Raw genomic sequence first — 12,405 nt, 5'->3', positions numbered from 1 at the left:
ATTTCGGGTGCGATCATACCAGCACTAATGCACCGGATCCCATCAGAACTCCACAGTTAAGCGTGCTTGGGCGAGAGTAGTACTAGGATGGGTGACCCCCTGGGAAGTCCTCATGTTGCACCCCCCTTTTCCGTTGTCCGTTTGCGTTTTTTTAGATTTTACGTGCGGTTTTTTTTTTGTTTTTTTTTTCTTTCTTGCTATTTCTATGCTCGGGTGGCCTCCGTTTCATGGTTCATGGTCTTCGTATTTTTGGAACGGAGCCGATCGGTCACGTGGGTCCCACGCCTCGCGTACGAAAACAAAGGAGGTTCTGCGTCTTTTAAGACATACAAGCAATAAGCATGGATAGTATTTCGGGTGCGATCATACCAGCACTAATGCACCGGATCCCATCTGAACTCCGCAGTTAAGCGTGCTTGGGCGAGAGTAGTACTAGGATGGGTGACCCCCTGGGAAGTCCTCGTGTTGCACCCCCCTTTTTCGTTGTCCGTTTGCGTTTTTTTAGATTTTACGTGCGGTTTTTTTTTGTTTTTTTTTTCTTTCTTGCTATTTCTATGCTCGGGTGGCCTCCGCTTCATGGTTGATGGTTTTCGTATTTTTGGAACGGAGCCGATCGGTCACGTGGGTTCCACGCCTCGCGTACGAAAACAAAGGAGGTTCTGCGTCTTTTAAGACATACAAGCAATAAGCATGGATAGTATTTCGGGTGCGATCATACCAGCACTAATGCACCGGATCCCATCAGAACTCCGCAGTTAAGCGTGCTTGGGCGAGAGTAGTACTAGGATGGGTGACCCCCTGGGAAGTCCTCGTGTTGCATCCCCCTTTTTCGTTGTCCGTTTGCGTTTTTTTAGATTTTACGTGCGGTTTTTTTTTTGTTTTTTTTTCTTTCTTGCTATTTCTATGCTCGGGTGGCCTCTGTTTCATGGTTCATGGTCTTCGTATTTTTGGAACGGAGCCGATCGGTCACGTGGGTCCCACGCCTCGCGTACGAAAACAAAGGAGGTTCTGCGTCTTTTAAGACATACAAGCAATAAGCATGGATAGTATTTCGGGTGCGATCATACCAGCACTAATGCACCGGATCCCATCAGAACTTCGCAGTTAAGCGTGCTTGGGCGAGAGTAGTACTAGGATGGGTGACCCCCTGGGAAGTCCTCGTGTTGCACCCCCCTTTTTCGTTGTCCGTTTGCGTTTTTTTAGATTTTACGTGCGGTTTTTTTTTGTTTTTTTTCTTTCTTGCTATTTCTATGCTCGGGTGGCCTCCGCTTCATGGTTGATGGTTTTCGTATTTTTGGAACGGAGCAGATCGGTCACGTGGGTTCCACGCCTCGCGTACGAAAACAAAGGAGGTTCTGCGTCTTTTAAGACATACAAGCAATAAGCATGGACAGTATTTCGGGTGCGATCATACCAGCACTAATGCACCGGATCCCATCAGAACTCCGTAGTTAAGCGTGCTTGGGCGAGAGTAGTACTAGGATGGGTGACCCCATGGGAAGTCCTCGTGTTGCAACCCCCTTTTTCGTTGTCCGTTTGCGTTTTTTTAGATTTTACGTGCGGTTTTTTTTTTTCTTTCTTGCTATTTCTATGCTCGGGTGGCCTCCGGTTCATGGTTGATGGTTTTTGTATTTTTGGAACGGAGCTGATCGGTCACGTGGGTTCCACGCCTCGCGTACGAAATCAAAGGAGGTTTTGCGTCTTTTAAGACATAAAAGCAATAAGCATGGATAGTATTTCGGGTGCGATCATACCAGCACTAATGCACCGGATCCCATCAGAACTCCGCAGTTAAGCGTGCTTGGGCGAGAGTAGTACTAGGATGGGTGACCCCCTGGGAAGTCCTCGTGTTGCACCCCCCCTTTTTCGTTGTCCGTTTGCGTTTTTTTAGATTTTACGTGCGGTTTTTTTTTGTTTTTTTTTCTTGCTATTTCTATGCTCGGGTGGCCTCCGTTTCATGGTTCATGGTCTTCGTATTTTTGGAACGGAGCCGATCTGTCACGTGGGTCCCACGCCTCGCGTACGAAAACAAAGGAGGTTCTGTGTCTTTTAAGACATACAAGCAATAAGCATGGACAGTATTTTGGGTGCGATCATACCAGCACTAATGCACCGGATCCCATCAGAACTCCGCAGTTAAGCGTGCTTGGGCGAGAGTAGTACTAGGATGGGTGACCCCATGGGAAGTCCTCGTGTTGCACCCCCCTTTTTCGTTGTCCGTTTGCGTTTTTTTAGATTTTACGTGCGGTTTTTTTTTGTTTTTTTTTCTTTCTTGCTATTTCTATGCTCGGGTGGCCTCCGCTTCATGGTTGATGGTTTTCGTATTTTTGGAACGGAGCCGATCGGTCACGTGGGTTCCACGCCTCGCGTACGAAAACAAAGGAGGTTCTGCGTCTTTTAAGACATAAAAGCAATAAGCATGGATAGTATTTCGGGTGCGATCATACCAGCACTAATGCACCGGATCCCATCAGAACTCCGCAGTTAAGCGTGCTTGGGCGAGAGTAGTACTAGGATGGGTGACCCCCTGGGAAGTCCTCGTGTTGCACCCCCCCTTTTTCATTGTCCGTTTGCGTTTTTTTAGATTTTACGTGCGGTTTTTTTTTGTTTTTTTTTTCTTGCGATTTCTATGCTCGGGTGGCCTCCGTTTCATGGTTCATGGTCTTCGTATTTTTGGAACGGAGCCGATCGGTCACGTGGGTCCCACGCCTCGCGTACGAAAACAAAGGAGGTTCTGTGTCTTTTAAGACATACAAGCAATAAGCATGGACAGTATTTCGGGTGCGATCATACCAGCACTAATGCACCGGATCCCATCAGAACTCCGCAGTTAAGCGTGCTTGGGCGAGAGTAGTACTAGGATGGGTGACCCCATGGGAAGTCCTCGTGTTGCCCCCCCCCCTTTTTCGTTGTCCGTTTGCGTTTTTTTAGATTTTACGTGCGGTTTTTTTTTGTTTTTTTTTCTTTCTTGCTATTTCTATGTTCGGGTGGCCTCCGCTTCATGGTTGATGGTCTTCGTATTTTTGGAACGGAGCTGATCGGTCACGTGGGTCCCACGCCTCGCGTACGAAAACAAAGGAGTTTCTGCGTCTTTTAAGACATACAAGCAATAAGCATGGATAGTATTTTGGGTGCGATCATACCAGCACTAATGCACCGGATCCCATCAGAACTCCGCAGTTAAGCGTGCTTGGGCGAGAGTAGTACTAGGATGGGTGATCCCCTGGGAAGTCCTCGTGTTGCACCCCCCTTTTTCGTTGTCCGTTTGCGTTTTTTTAGATTTTACGTGCGGTTTTTTTTTGTTTTTTTTTCTTTCTTGCTATTTCTATGCTCGGGTGGCCTCCGTTTCATGGTTCATGGTCTTCGTATTTTTGGAACGGAGCCGATCGGTCACGTGGGTCCCACGCCTCGCGTATGAAAACAAAGGAGGTTCTGCGTCTTTTAAGACATACAAGCAATAAGCATGGATAGTATTTCGGGTGCGATCATACCAGCACTAATGCACCGGATCCCATCAGAACTCCGCAGTTAAGCGTGCTTGGGCGAGAGTAGTACTAGGATGGGTGACCCCCTCGGAAGTCCTCGTGTTGCACCCCCCTTTTTCGTTGTCCGTTTGCGTTTTTTTAGATTTTACGTGCGGTTTTTTTTTTCTTTCTTGCTATTTCTATGCTCGGGTGGCCTCCGTTTCATGGTTCATGGTCTTCGTATTTTTGGAACGGAGACGATCGGTCACGTGGGTCCCACGCCTCGCGTACGAAAACAAAGGAGGTTCTGCGTCTTTTAAGACATACAAGCAATAAGCATGGATAGTATTTCGGGTGCGATCATACCAGCACTAATGCACCGGATCCCATCAGAACTCCACAGTTAAGCGTGCTTGGGCGAGAGTAGTACTAGGATGGGTGACCCCCTGGGAAGTCCTCATGTTGCACCCCCCTTTTCCGTTGTCCGTTTGCGTTTTTTTAGATTTTACGTGCGGTTTTTTTTTGTTTTTTTTTTCTTTCTTGCTATTTCTATGCTCGGGTGGCCTTCGTTTCATGGTTCATGGTCTTCGTATTTTTGGAACGGAGCCGATCGGTCACATGGGTCCCACGCCTCGCGTACGAAAACAAAGGAGGTTCTGCGTCTTTTAAGACATACAAGCAATAAGCATGGATAGTATTTCGGGTGCGATCATACCAGCACTAATGCACCGGATCCCATCAGAACTCCGCAGTTAAGCGTGCTTGGGCGAGAGTAGTACTAGGATGGGTGACCCCCTGGGAAGTCCTCGTGTTGCACCCCCCTTTTTCGTTGTCCGTTTGCGTTTTTTTAGATTTTACGTGCGGTTTTTTTTTGTTTTTTTTTTCTTGCTCTTTCTATGCTCGGGTGGCCTCCGTTTCATGGTTCATGGTCTTCGTATTTTTGGAACGGAGCCGATCGGTCACGTGGGTCCCACGCCTCGCGTACGAAAACAAAGGAGGTTCTGTGTCTTTTAAGACATACAAGCAATAAGCATGGACAGTATTTCGGGTGCGATCATACCAGCACTAATAGACCGGATCCCATCAGAACTCCGCAGTTAAGCGTGCTTGGGTGAGAGTAGTACTAGGATGGGTGACCCCATGGGAAGTCCTCGTGTTGCACCCCCCTTTTTCGTTGTCCGTTTGCGTTTTTTTAGATTTTACGTGCGGTTTTTTTTTGTTTTTTTTTTTTCTTTCTTGCTATTTCTATGCTCGGGTGGCCTCCGCTTCATGGTTGATGGTCTTCGTATTTTTGGAACGGAGCTGATCGGTCACGTGGGTCCCACGCCTCGCGTACGAAAACAAAGGAGTTTCTGCGTCTTTTAAGACATACAAGCAATAAGCATGGATAGTATTTTGGGTGCGATCATACCAGCACTAATGCACCGGATCCCATTAGAACTCCGCAGTTAAGCGTGCTTGGGCGAGAGTAGTACTAGGATGGGTGACCCCCTGGGAAGTCCTCGTGTTGCACCCCCCTTTTTCGTTGTCCGTTTGCGTTTTTTTAGATTTTACGTGCGGTTTTTTTTTGTTTTTTTTTTCTTTCTTGCTATTTCTATGCTCGGGTGGCCTCCGTTTCATGGTTCATGGTCTTCGTATTTTTGGAACGGAGCCGATCGGTCACGTGGGTCCCACGCCTCGCGTACGAAAACAAAGGAGGTTCTGCGTCTTTTAAGACATACAAGCAATAAGCATGGATAGTATTTCGGGTGCGATCATACCAGCACTAATGCACCGGATCCCATCAGAACTCCGCAGTTAAGCGTGCTTGGGCGAGAGTAGTACTAGGATGGGTGACCCCCTCGGAAGTCCTCGTGTTGCACCCCCCTTTTTCGTTGTCCGTTTGCGTTTTTTTAGATTTTACGTGCGGTTTTTTTTTGTTTTTTTTTTCTTTCTTGCTATTTCTATGCTCGGGTGGCCTCCGTTTCATGGTTCATGGTCTTCGTATTTTTGGAACGGAGCCGATCGGTCACGTGGGTCCCACGCCTCGCGTACGAAAACAAAGGAGGTTCTGCGTCTTTTAAGACATACAAGCAATAAGCATGGATAGTATTTCGGGTGCGATCATACCAGCACTAATGCACCGGATCCCATCAGAACTCCACAGGTAAGCGTGCTTGGGCGAGAGTAGTACTAGGATGGGTGACCCCCTGGGAAGTCCTCATGTTGCACCCCCCTTTTTCGTTGTCCGTTTGCGTTTTTTTAGATTTTACGTGCGGTTTTTTTTTGTTTTTTTTTCTTTCTTGCTATTTCTATGCTCGGGTGGCCTCCGTTTCATGGTTCATGGTCTTCGTATTTTTGGAACGGAGCCGATCGGTCACGTGGGTCCCACGCCTCGCGTACGAAAACAAAGGAGGTTCTGCGTCTTTTAAGACATACAAGCAATAAGCATGGATAGTATTTCGGGTGCGATCATACCAGCACTAATGCACCGGATCCCATCAGAACTCCGCAGTTAAGCGTGCTTGGGCGAGAGTAGTACTAGGATGGGTGACCCCCTGGGAAGTCCTCGTGTTGCATCCCCCTTTTTCGTTGTCCGTTTGCGTTTTTTTAGATTTTACGTGCGGTTTTTTTTTTGTTTTTTTTTCTTTCTTGCTATTTCTATGCTCGGGTGGCCTCCGTTTCATGGTTCATGGTCTTCGTATTTTTGGAACGGAGCCGATCGGTCACGTGGGTCCCACGCCTCGCGTACGAAAACAAAGGAGGTTCTGCGTCTTTTAAGACATACAAGCAATAAGCATGGATAGTATTTCGGGTGCGATCATACCAGCACTAATGCACCGGATCCCATCAGAACTCCGCAGTTAAGCGTGCTTGGGCGAGAGTAGTACTAGGATGGGTGACCCCCTGGGAAGTCCTCGTGTTGCACCCCCCTTTTTCGTTGTCCGTTTGCGTTTTTTTAGATTTTACGTGCGGTTTTTTTTTGTTTTTTTTCTTTCTTGCTATTTCTATGCTCGGGTGGCCTCCGCTTCATGGTTGATGGTTTTCGTATTTTTGGAACGGAGCAGATCGGTCACGTGGGTTCCACGCCTCGCGTACGAAAACAAATGAGGTTCTGCGTCTTTTAAGACATACAAGCAATAAGCATGGACAGTATTTCGGGTGCGATCTTACCAGCACTAATGCACCGGATCCCATCAGAACTCCGCAGTTAAGCGTGCTTGGGCGAGAGTAGTACTAGGATGGGTGACCCCATGGGAAGTCCTCGTGTTGCAACCCCCTTTTTCGTTGTCCGTTTGCGTTTTTTTAGATTTTACGTGCGGTTTTTTTTTTTTTTTTCTTTCTTGCTATTTCTATGCTCGGGTGGCCTCCGGTTCATGGTTGATGGTTTTCGTATTTTTGGAACGGAGCTGATCGGTCACGTGGGTTCCACGCCTCGCGTACGAAATCAAAGGAGGTTTTGCGTCTTTTAAGACATAAAAGCAATAAGCATGGATAGTATTTCCGGTGCGATCATACCAGCACTAATGCACCGGATCCCATCAGAACTCCGCAGTTAAGCGTGCTTGGGCGAGAGTAGTACTAGGATGGGTGACCCCCTGGGAAGTCCTCGTGTTGCACCCCCCCTTTTTCATTGTCCGTTTGCGTTTTTTTAGATTTTACGTGCGGTTTTTTTTTGTTTTTTTTTTCTTGCTATTTCTATGCTCGGGTGGCCTCCGTTTCATGGTTCATGGTCTTCGTATTTTTGGAACGGAGCCGATCGGTCACGTGGGTCCCACGCCTCGCGTACGAAAACAAAGGAGGTTCTGTGTCTTTTAAGACATACAAGCAATAAGCATGGACAGTATTTCGGGTGCGATCATACCAGCACTAATGCACCGGATCCCATCAGAACTCCGCAGTTAAGCGTGCTTGGGCGAGAGTAGTACTAGGATGGGTGACCCCATGGGAAGTCCTCGTGTTGCACCCCCCTTTTTCGTTGTCCGTTTGCGTTTTTTTAGATTTTACGTGCGGTTTTTTTTTGTTTTTTTTTTTCTTTCTTGCTATTTCTATGCTCGGGTGGCCTCCGCTTCATGGTTGATGGTCTTCGTATTTTTGGAACGGAGCTGATCGGTCACGTGGGTCCCACGCCTCGCGTACGAAAACAAAGGAGTTTCTGCGTCTTTTAAGACATACAAGCAATAAGCATGGATAGTATTTTGGGTGCGATCATACCAGCACTAATGCACCGGATCCCATTAGAACTCCGCAGTTAAGCGTGCTTGGGCGAGAGTAGTACTAGGATGGGTGACCCCCTGGGAAGTCCTCGTGTTGCACCCCCCTTTTTCGTTGTCCGTTTGCGTTTTTTTAGATTTTACGTGCGGTTTTTTTTTGTTTTTTTTTTCTTTCTTGCTATTTCTATGCTCGGGTGGCCTCCGTTTCATGGTTCATGGTCTTCGTATTTTTGGAACGGAGCCGATCGGTCACGTGGGTCCCACGCCTCGCGTACGAAAACAAAGGAGGTTCTGCGTCTTTTAAGACATACAAGCAATAAGCATGGATAGTATTTCGGGTGCGATCATACCAGCACTAATGCACCGGATCCCATCAGAACTCCGCAGTTAAGCGTGCTTGGGCGAGAGTAGTACTAGGATGGGTGACCCCCTGGGAAGTCCTCGTGTTGCACCCCCCTTTTTCGTTGTCCGTTTGCGTTTTTTTAGATTTTACGTGCGGTTTTTTTTTGTTTTTTTTCTTTCTTGCTATTTCTATGCTCGGGTGGCCTCCGCTTCATGGTTGATGGTTTTCGTATTTTTGGAACGGAGCAGATCGGTCACGTGGGTTCCACGCCTCGCGTACGAAAACAAATGAGGTTCTGCGTCTTTTAAGACATACAAGCAATAAGCATGGACAGTATTTCGGGTGCGATCTTACCAGCACTAATGCACCGGATCCCATCAGAACTCCGCAGTTAAGCGTGCTTGGGCGAGAGTAGTACTAGGATGGGTGACCCCATGGGAAGTCCTCGTGTTGCAACCCCCTTTTTCGTTGTCCGTTTGCGTTTTTTTAGATTTTACGTGCGGTTTTTTTTTTTTTTTTCTTTCTTGCTATTTCTATGCTCGGGTGGCCTCCGGTTCATGGTTGATGGTTTTCGTATTTTTGGAACGGAGCTGATCGGTCACGTGGGTTCCACGCCTCGCGTACGAAATCAAAGGAGGTTTTGCGTCTTTTAAGACATAAAAGCAATAAGCATGGATAGTATTTCCGGTGCGATCATACCAGCACTAATGCACCGGATCCCATCAGAACTCCGCAGTTAAGCGTGCTTGGGCGAGAGTAGTACTAGGATGGGTGACCCCCTGGGAAGTCCTCGTGTTGCACCCCCCTTTTTCGTTGTCCGTTTGCGTTTTTTTAGATTTTACGTGCGGTTTTTTTTTGTTTTTTTTCTTTCTTGCTATTTCTATGCTCGGGTGGCCTCCGCTTCATGGTTGATGGTTTTCGTATTTTTGGAACGGAGCAGATCGGTCACGTGGGTTCCACGCCTCGCGTACGAAAACAAATGAGGTTCTGCGTCTTTTAAGACATACAAGCAATAAGCATGGACAGTATTTCGGGTGCGATCTTACCAGCACTAATGCACCGGATCCCATCAGAACTCCGCAGTTAAGCGTGCTTGGGCGAGAGTAGTACTAGGATGGGTGACCCCCTGGGAAGTCCTCGTGTTGCACCCCCCTTTTTCATTGTCCGTTTGCGTTTTTTTAGATTTTACGTGCGGTTTTTTTTTGTTTTTTTTTTCTTGCTATTTCTATGCTCGGGTGGCCTCCGTTTCATGGTTCATGGTCTTCGTATTTTTGGAACGGAGCCGATCGGTCACGTGGGTCCCACGCCTCGCGTACGAAAACAAAGGAGGTTCTGTGTCTTTTAAGACATACAAGCAATAAGCATGGACAGTATTTCGGGTGCGATCATACCAGCACTAATGCACCGGATCCCATCAGAACTCCGCAGTTAAGCGTGCTTGGGCGAGAGTAGTACTAGGATGGGTGACCCCATGGGAAGTCCTCGTGTTGCACCCCCCTTTTTCGTTGTCCGTTTGCGTTTTTTTAGATTTTACGTGCGGTTTTTTTTTGTTTTTTTTTTTCTTTCTTGCTATTTCTATGCTCGGGTGGCCTCCGCTTCATGGTTGATGGTCTTCGTATTTTTGGAACGGAGCTGATCGGTCACGTGGGTCCCACGCCTCGCGTACGAAAACAAAGGAGTTTCTGCGTCTTTTAAGACATACAAGCAATAAGCATGGATAGTATTTTGGGTGCGATCATACCAGCACTAATGCACCGGATCCCATTAGAACTCCGCAGTTAAGCGTGCTTGGGCGAGAGTAGTACTAGGATGGGTGACCCCCTGGGAAGTCCTCGTGTTGCACCCCCCTTTTTCGTTGTCCGTTTGCGTTTTTTTAGATTTTACGTGCGGTTTTTTTTTGTTTTTTTTTTCTTTCTTGCTATTTCTATGCTCGGGTGGCCTCCGTTTCATGGTTCATGGTCTTCGTATTTTTGGAACGGAGCCGATCGGTCACGTGGGTCCCACGCCTCGCGTACGAAAACAAAGGAGGTTATGCGTCTTTTAAGACATACAAGCAATAAGCATGGATAGTATTTCGGGTGCGATCATACCAGCACTAATGCACCGGATCCCATCAGAACTCCGCAGTTAAGCGTGCTTGGGCGAGAGTAGTACTAGGATGGGTGACCCCCTCGGAAGTCCTCGTGTTGCACCCCCTTTTTCGTTGTCCGTTTGCGTTTTTTTAGATTTTACGTGCGGTTTTTTTTTGTTTTTTTTTTCTTTCTTGCTATTTCTATGCTCGGGTGGCCTCCGTTTCATGGTTCATGGTCTTCGTATTTTTGGAACGTAGCCGATCGGTCACGTGGGTCCCACGCCTCGCGTACGAAAACAAAGGAGGTTCTGCGTCTTTTAAGACATACAAGCAATAAGCATGGATAGTATTTCGGGTGCGATCATACCAGCACTAATGCACCGGATCCCATCAGAACTCCACAGGTAAGCGTGCTTGGGCGAGAGTAGTACTAGGATGGGTGACCCCCTGGGAAGTCCTCATTTTGCACCCCCCTTTTTCGTTGTCCGTTTGCGTTTTTTTAGATTTTACGTGCGGTTTTTTTTTGTTTTTTTTTCTTTCTTGCTATTTCTATGCTCGGGTGGCCTCCGTTTCATGGTTCATGGTCTTCGTATTTTTGGAACGGAGCCGATCGGTCACGTGGGTCCCACGCCTCGCGTACGAAAACAAAGGAGGTTCTGCGTCTTTTAAGACATACAAGCAATAAGCATGGATAGTATTTCGGGTGCGATCATACCAGCACTAATGCACCGGATCCCATCAGAACTCCGCAGTTAAGCGTGCTTGGGCGAGAGTAGTACTAGGATGGGTGACCCCCTGGGAAGTCCTCGTGTTGCACCCCCTTTTTTCGTTGTCCGTTTGCGTTTTTTTAGATTTTACGTGCGGTTTTTTTTTTGTTTTTTTTCTTTCTTGCTATTTCTATGCTCGGGTGGCCTCCGTTTCATGGTTCATGGTCTTCGTATTTTTGGAACGGAGCCGATCGGTTACGTGGGTCCCACGCCTCGCGTACGAAAACAAAGGAGGTTCTGCGTCTTTTAAGACATACAAGCAATAAGCATGGATAGTATTTCGGGTGCGATCATACCAGCACTAATGCACCGGATCCCATCAGAACTCCGCAGTTAAGCGTGCTTGGGCGAGAGTAGTACTAGGATGGGTGACCCCCTGGGAAGTCCTCGTGTTGCACCCCCCTTTTTCGTTGTCCGTTTGCGTTTTTTTAGATTTTACGTGCGGTTTTTTTTTGTTTTTTTTTTCTTTCTTGCTATTTCTATGCTCGGGTGGCCTCCGCTTCATGGTTGATGGTTTTCGTATTTTTGGAACGGAGCCGATCGGTCACGTGGGTTCCACGCCTCGCGTACGAAAACAAAGGAGGTTCTGCGTCTTTTAAGACATACAAGCAATAAGCATGGATAGTATTTCGGGTGCGATCATACCAGCACTAATGCACCGGATCCCATCAGAACTCCGCAGTTAAGCGTGCTTAGGCGAGAGTAGTACTAGGATGGGTGACCCCCTGGGAAGTCCTCGTGTTGCATCCCCCTTTTTCGTTGTCCGTTTGCGTTTTTTTAGATTTTACGTGCGGTTTTTTTTTTGTTTTTTTTTCTTTCTTGCTATTTCTATGCTCGGGTGGCCTCTGTTTCATGGTTCATGGTCTTCGTATTTTTGGAACGGAGCCGATCGGTCACGTGGGTCCCACGCCTCGCGTACGAAAACAAAGGAGGTTCTGCGTCTTTTAAGACATACAAGCAATAAGCATGGATAGTATTTCGGGTGCGATCATACCAGCACTAATGCACCGGATCCCATCAGAACTCCGCAGTTAAGCGTGCTTGGGCGAGAGTAGTACTAGGATGGGTGACCCCCTGGGAAGTCCTCGTGTTGCACCCCCCTTTTTCGTTGTCCGTTTGCGTTTTTTTAGATTTTACGTGCGGTTTTTTTTTGTTTTTTTTCTTTCTTGCTATTTCTATGCTCGGGTGGCCTCCGCTTCATGGTTGATGGTTTTCGTATTTTTGGAACGGAGCAGATCGGTCACGTGGGTTCCACGCGTCGCGTACGAAAACAAAGGAGGTTCTGCGTCTTTTAAGACATACAAGCAATAAGCATGGACAGTATTTCGGGTGCGATCATACCAGCACTAATGCACCGGATCCCATCAGAACTCCGCAGTTAAGCGTGCTTGGGCGAGAGTAGTACTAGGATGGGTGACCCCATGGGAAGTCCTCGTGTTGCAACCCCCTTTTTCGTTGTCCGTTTGCGTTTTTTTAGATTTTACGTGCGGTTTTTTTTTTTTCTTTCTTGCTATTTCTATGCTCGGATGGCCTCCGGTTCATGGTTGATGGTTTTCGTATTTTTGGA

At 47.4% G+C, this 12,405-nt stretch overlaps 36 non-coding genes across 36 annotated transcripts; all 36 read left to right on the top strand.

Annotated features, from left to right (window-relative positions):
- Positions 1–5: 5 nt before the first annotated feature.
- LOC145146745 (5S ribosomal RNA) lies at positions 6–124 on the top strand. Its single transcript, XR_013727674.1, has one exon. It is a non-coding gene; the product is annotated as a 5S ribosomal RNA (ribosomal RNA).
- A 231-nt stretch (positions 125–355) lies between these two features.
- On the top strand, positions 356–474 carry LOC145152484 (5S ribosomal RNA). Its single transcript, XR_013733011.1, has one exon. It is a non-coding gene; the product is annotated as a 5S ribosomal RNA (ribosomal RNA).
- A 230-nt stretch (positions 475–704) lies between these two features.
- On the top strand, positions 705–823 carry LOC145153920 (5S ribosomal RNA). Its single transcript, XR_013734410.1, has one exon. It is a non-coding gene; the product is annotated as a 5S ribosomal RNA (ribosomal RNA).
- A 230-nt stretch (positions 824–1,053) lies between these two features.
- Positions 1,054–1,172, top strand: LOC145156018 (5S ribosomal RNA). Its single transcript, XR_013736444.1, has one exon. It is a non-coding gene; the product is annotated as a 5S ribosomal RNA (ribosomal RNA).
- A 228-nt stretch (positions 1,173–1,400) lies between these two features.
- On the top strand, positions 1,401–1,519 carry LOC145136358 (5S ribosomal RNA). Its single transcript, XR_013720412.1, has one exon. It is a non-coding gene; the product is annotated as a 5S ribosomal RNA (ribosomal RNA).
- A 221-nt stretch (positions 1,520–1,740) lies between these two features.
- LOC145145515 (5S ribosomal RNA) lies at positions 1,741–1,859 on the top strand. Its single transcript, XR_013726483.1, has one exon. It is a non-coding gene; the product is annotated as a 5S ribosomal RNA (ribosomal RNA).
- A 226-nt stretch (positions 1,860–2,085) lies between these two features.
- On the top strand, positions 2,086–2,204 carry LOC145152997 (5S ribosomal RNA). The gene has a single exon (XR_013733522.1). It is a non-coding gene; the product is annotated as a 5S ribosomal RNA (ribosomal RNA).
- Positions 2,205–2,433: 229 nt separating this feature from the next.
- Positions 2,434–2,552, top strand: LOC145145502 (5S ribosomal RNA). Its single transcript, XR_013726472.1, has one exon. It is a non-coding gene; the product is annotated as a 5S ribosomal RNA (ribosomal RNA).
- Positions 2,553–2,779: 227 nt separating this feature from the next.
- On the top strand, positions 2,780–2,898 carry LOC145137395 (5S ribosomal RNA). Its single transcript, XR_013721048.1, has one exon. It is a non-coding gene; the product is annotated as a 5S ribosomal RNA (ribosomal RNA).
- Positions 2,899–3,129: 231 nt separating this feature from the next.
- Positions 3,130–3,248, top strand: LOC145155554 (5S ribosomal RNA). The gene has a single exon (XR_013735988.1). It is a non-coding gene; the product is annotated as a 5S ribosomal RNA (ribosomal RNA).
- A 229-nt stretch (positions 3,249–3,477) lies between these two features.
- LOC145155735 (5S ribosomal RNA) lies at positions 3,478–3,596 on the top strand. The gene has a single exon (XR_013736164.1). It is a non-coding gene; the product is annotated as a 5S ribosomal RNA (ribosomal RNA).
- Positions 3,597–3,816: 220 nt separating this feature from the next.
- Positions 3,817–3,935, top strand: LOC145146744 (5S ribosomal RNA). The gene has a single exon (XR_013727673.1). It is a non-coding gene; the product is annotated as a 5S ribosomal RNA (ribosomal RNA).
- Positions 3,936–4,165: 230 nt separating this feature from the next.
- On the top strand, positions 4,166–4,284 carry LOC145145489 (5S ribosomal RNA). The gene has a single exon (XR_013726460.1). It is a non-coding gene; the product is annotated as a 5S ribosomal RNA (ribosomal RNA).
- A 226-nt stretch (positions 4,285–4,510) lies between these two features.
- Positions 4,511–4,629, top strand: LOC145147760 (5S ribosomal RNA). The gene has a single exon (XR_013728653.1). It is a non-coding gene; the product is annotated as a 5S ribosomal RNA (ribosomal RNA).
- A 232-nt stretch (positions 4,630–4,861) lies between these two features.
- On the top strand, positions 4,862–4,980 carry LOC145153612 (5S ribosomal RNA). Its single transcript, XR_013734111.1, has one exon. It is a non-coding gene; the product is annotated as a 5S ribosomal RNA (ribosomal RNA).
- Positions 4,981–5,210: 230 nt separating this feature from the next.
- On the top strand, positions 5,211–5,329 carry LOC145155733 (5S ribosomal RNA). Its single transcript, XR_013736162.1, has one exon. It is a non-coding gene; the product is annotated as a 5S ribosomal RNA (ribosomal RNA).
- A 230-nt stretch (positions 5,330–5,559) lies between these two features.
- LOC145148740 (5S ribosomal RNA) lies at positions 5,560–5,678 on the top strand. The gene has a single exon (XR_013729610.1). It is a non-coding gene; the product is annotated as a 5S ribosomal RNA (ribosomal RNA).
- Positions 5,679–5,907: 229 nt separating this feature from the next.
- On the top strand, positions 5,908–6,026 carry LOC145153919 (5S ribosomal RNA). Its single transcript, XR_013734409.1, has one exon. It is a non-coding gene; the product is annotated as a 5S ribosomal RNA (ribosomal RNA).
- A 230-nt stretch (positions 6,027–6,256) lies between these two features.
- LOC145145478 (5S ribosomal RNA) lies at positions 6,257–6,375 on the top strand. Its single transcript, XR_013726449.1, has one exon. It is a non-coding gene; the product is annotated as a 5S ribosomal RNA (ribosomal RNA).
- A 228-nt stretch (positions 6,376–6,603) lies between these two features.
- Positions 6,604–6,722, top strand: LOC145145444 (5S ribosomal RNA). The gene has a single exon (XR_013726417.1). It is a non-coding gene; the product is annotated as a 5S ribosomal RNA (ribosomal RNA).
- Positions 6,723–6,948: 226 nt separating this feature from the next.
- Positions 6,949–7,067, top strand: LOC145137219 (5S ribosomal RNA). Its single transcript, XR_013720964.1, has one exon. It is a non-coding gene; the product is annotated as a 5S ribosomal RNA (ribosomal RNA).
- A 227-nt stretch (positions 7,068–7,294) lies between these two features.
- LOC145152996 (5S ribosomal RNA) lies at positions 7,295–7,413 on the top strand. The gene has a single exon (XR_013733521.1). It is a non-coding gene; the product is annotated as a 5S ribosomal RNA (ribosomal RNA).
- Positions 7,414–7,644: 231 nt separating this feature from the next.
- LOC145153610 (5S ribosomal RNA) lies at positions 7,645–7,763 on the top strand. The gene has a single exon (XR_013734109.1). It is a non-coding gene; the product is annotated as a 5S ribosomal RNA (ribosomal RNA).
- Positions 7,764–7,993: 230 nt separating this feature from the next.
- LOC145145466 (5S ribosomal RNA) lies at positions 7,994–8,112 on the top strand. The gene has a single exon (XR_013726438.1). It is a non-coding gene; the product is annotated as a 5S ribosomal RNA (ribosomal RNA).
- Positions 8,113–8,340: 228 nt separating this feature from the next.
- LOC145145442 (5S ribosomal RNA) lies at positions 8,341–8,459 on the top strand. Its single transcript, XR_013726415.1, has one exon. It is a non-coding gene; the product is annotated as a 5S ribosomal RNA (ribosomal RNA).
- Positions 8,460–8,685: 226 nt separating this feature from the next.
- On the top strand, positions 8,686–8,804 carry LOC145137208 (5S ribosomal RNA). The gene has a single exon (XR_013720955.1). It is a non-coding gene; the product is annotated as a 5S ribosomal RNA (ribosomal RNA).
- A 228-nt stretch (positions 8,805–9,032) lies between these two features.
- LOC145155444 (5S ribosomal RNA) lies at positions 9,033–9,151 on the top strand. The gene has a single exon (XR_013735884.1). It is a non-coding gene; the product is annotated as a 5S ribosomal RNA (ribosomal RNA).
- A 226-nt stretch (positions 9,152–9,377) lies between these two features.
- LOC145152995 (5S ribosomal RNA) lies at positions 9,378–9,496 on the top strand. The gene has a single exon (XR_013733519.1). It is a non-coding gene; the product is annotated as a 5S ribosomal RNA (ribosomal RNA).
- A 231-nt stretch (positions 9,497–9,727) lies between these two features.
- On the top strand, positions 9,728–9,846 carry LOC145153609 (5S ribosomal RNA). The gene has a single exon (XR_013734108.1). It is a non-coding gene; the product is annotated as a 5S ribosomal RNA (ribosomal RNA).
- A 230-nt stretch (positions 9,847–10,076) lies between these two features.
- Positions 10,077–10,195, top strand: LOC145155732 (5S ribosomal RNA). The gene has a single exon (XR_013736161.1). It is a non-coding gene; the product is annotated as a 5S ribosomal RNA (ribosomal RNA).
- Positions 10,196–10,424: 229 nt separating this feature from the next.
- Positions 10,425–10,543, top strand: LOC145149723 (5S ribosomal RNA). Its single transcript, XR_013730574.1, has one exon. It is a non-coding gene; the product is annotated as a 5S ribosomal RNA (ribosomal RNA).
- Positions 10,544–10,772: 229 nt separating this feature from the next.
- Positions 10,773–10,891, top strand: LOC145145455 (5S ribosomal RNA). Its single transcript, XR_013726427.1, has one exon. It is a non-coding gene; the product is annotated as a 5S ribosomal RNA (ribosomal RNA).
- A 229-nt stretch (positions 10,892–11,120) lies between these two features.
- LOC145145443 (5S ribosomal RNA) lies at positions 11,121–11,239 on the top strand. The gene has a single exon (XR_013726416.1). It is a non-coding gene; the product is annotated as a 5S ribosomal RNA (ribosomal RNA).
- A 230-nt stretch (positions 11,240–11,469) lies between these two features.
- LOC145144788 (5S ribosomal RNA) lies at positions 11,470–11,588 on the top strand. The gene has a single exon (XR_013725790.1). It is a non-coding gene; the product is annotated as a 5S ribosomal RNA (ribosomal RNA).
- A 230-nt stretch (positions 11,589–11,818) lies between these two features.
- On the top strand, positions 11,819–11,937 carry LOC145145432 (5S ribosomal RNA). The gene has a single exon (XR_013726405.1). It is a non-coding gene; the product is annotated as a 5S ribosomal RNA (ribosomal RNA).
- A 228-nt stretch (positions 11,938–12,165) lies between these two features.
- Positions 12,166–12,284, top strand: LOC145134763 (5S ribosomal RNA). The gene has a single exon (XR_013719339.1). It is a non-coding gene; the product is annotated as a 5S ribosomal RNA (ribosomal RNA).
- The last annotated feature ends 121 nt before the right edge of the window (positions 12,285–12,405 follow it).

Source organism: Lactuca virosa, chromosome 1 (genome assembly GCF_052849685.1).
Source record: "Lactuca virosa cultivar CGN04683 chromosome 1, Lactuca_virosa_CGN04683_v6, whole genome shotgun sequence".
Taxonomy (NCBI): Eukaryota; Viridiplantae; Streptophyta; class Magnoliopsida; order Asterales; family Asteraceae; genus Lactuca; species Lactuca virosa.
This window is presented reverse-complemented; position numbering and strand designations above follow the sequence as displayed.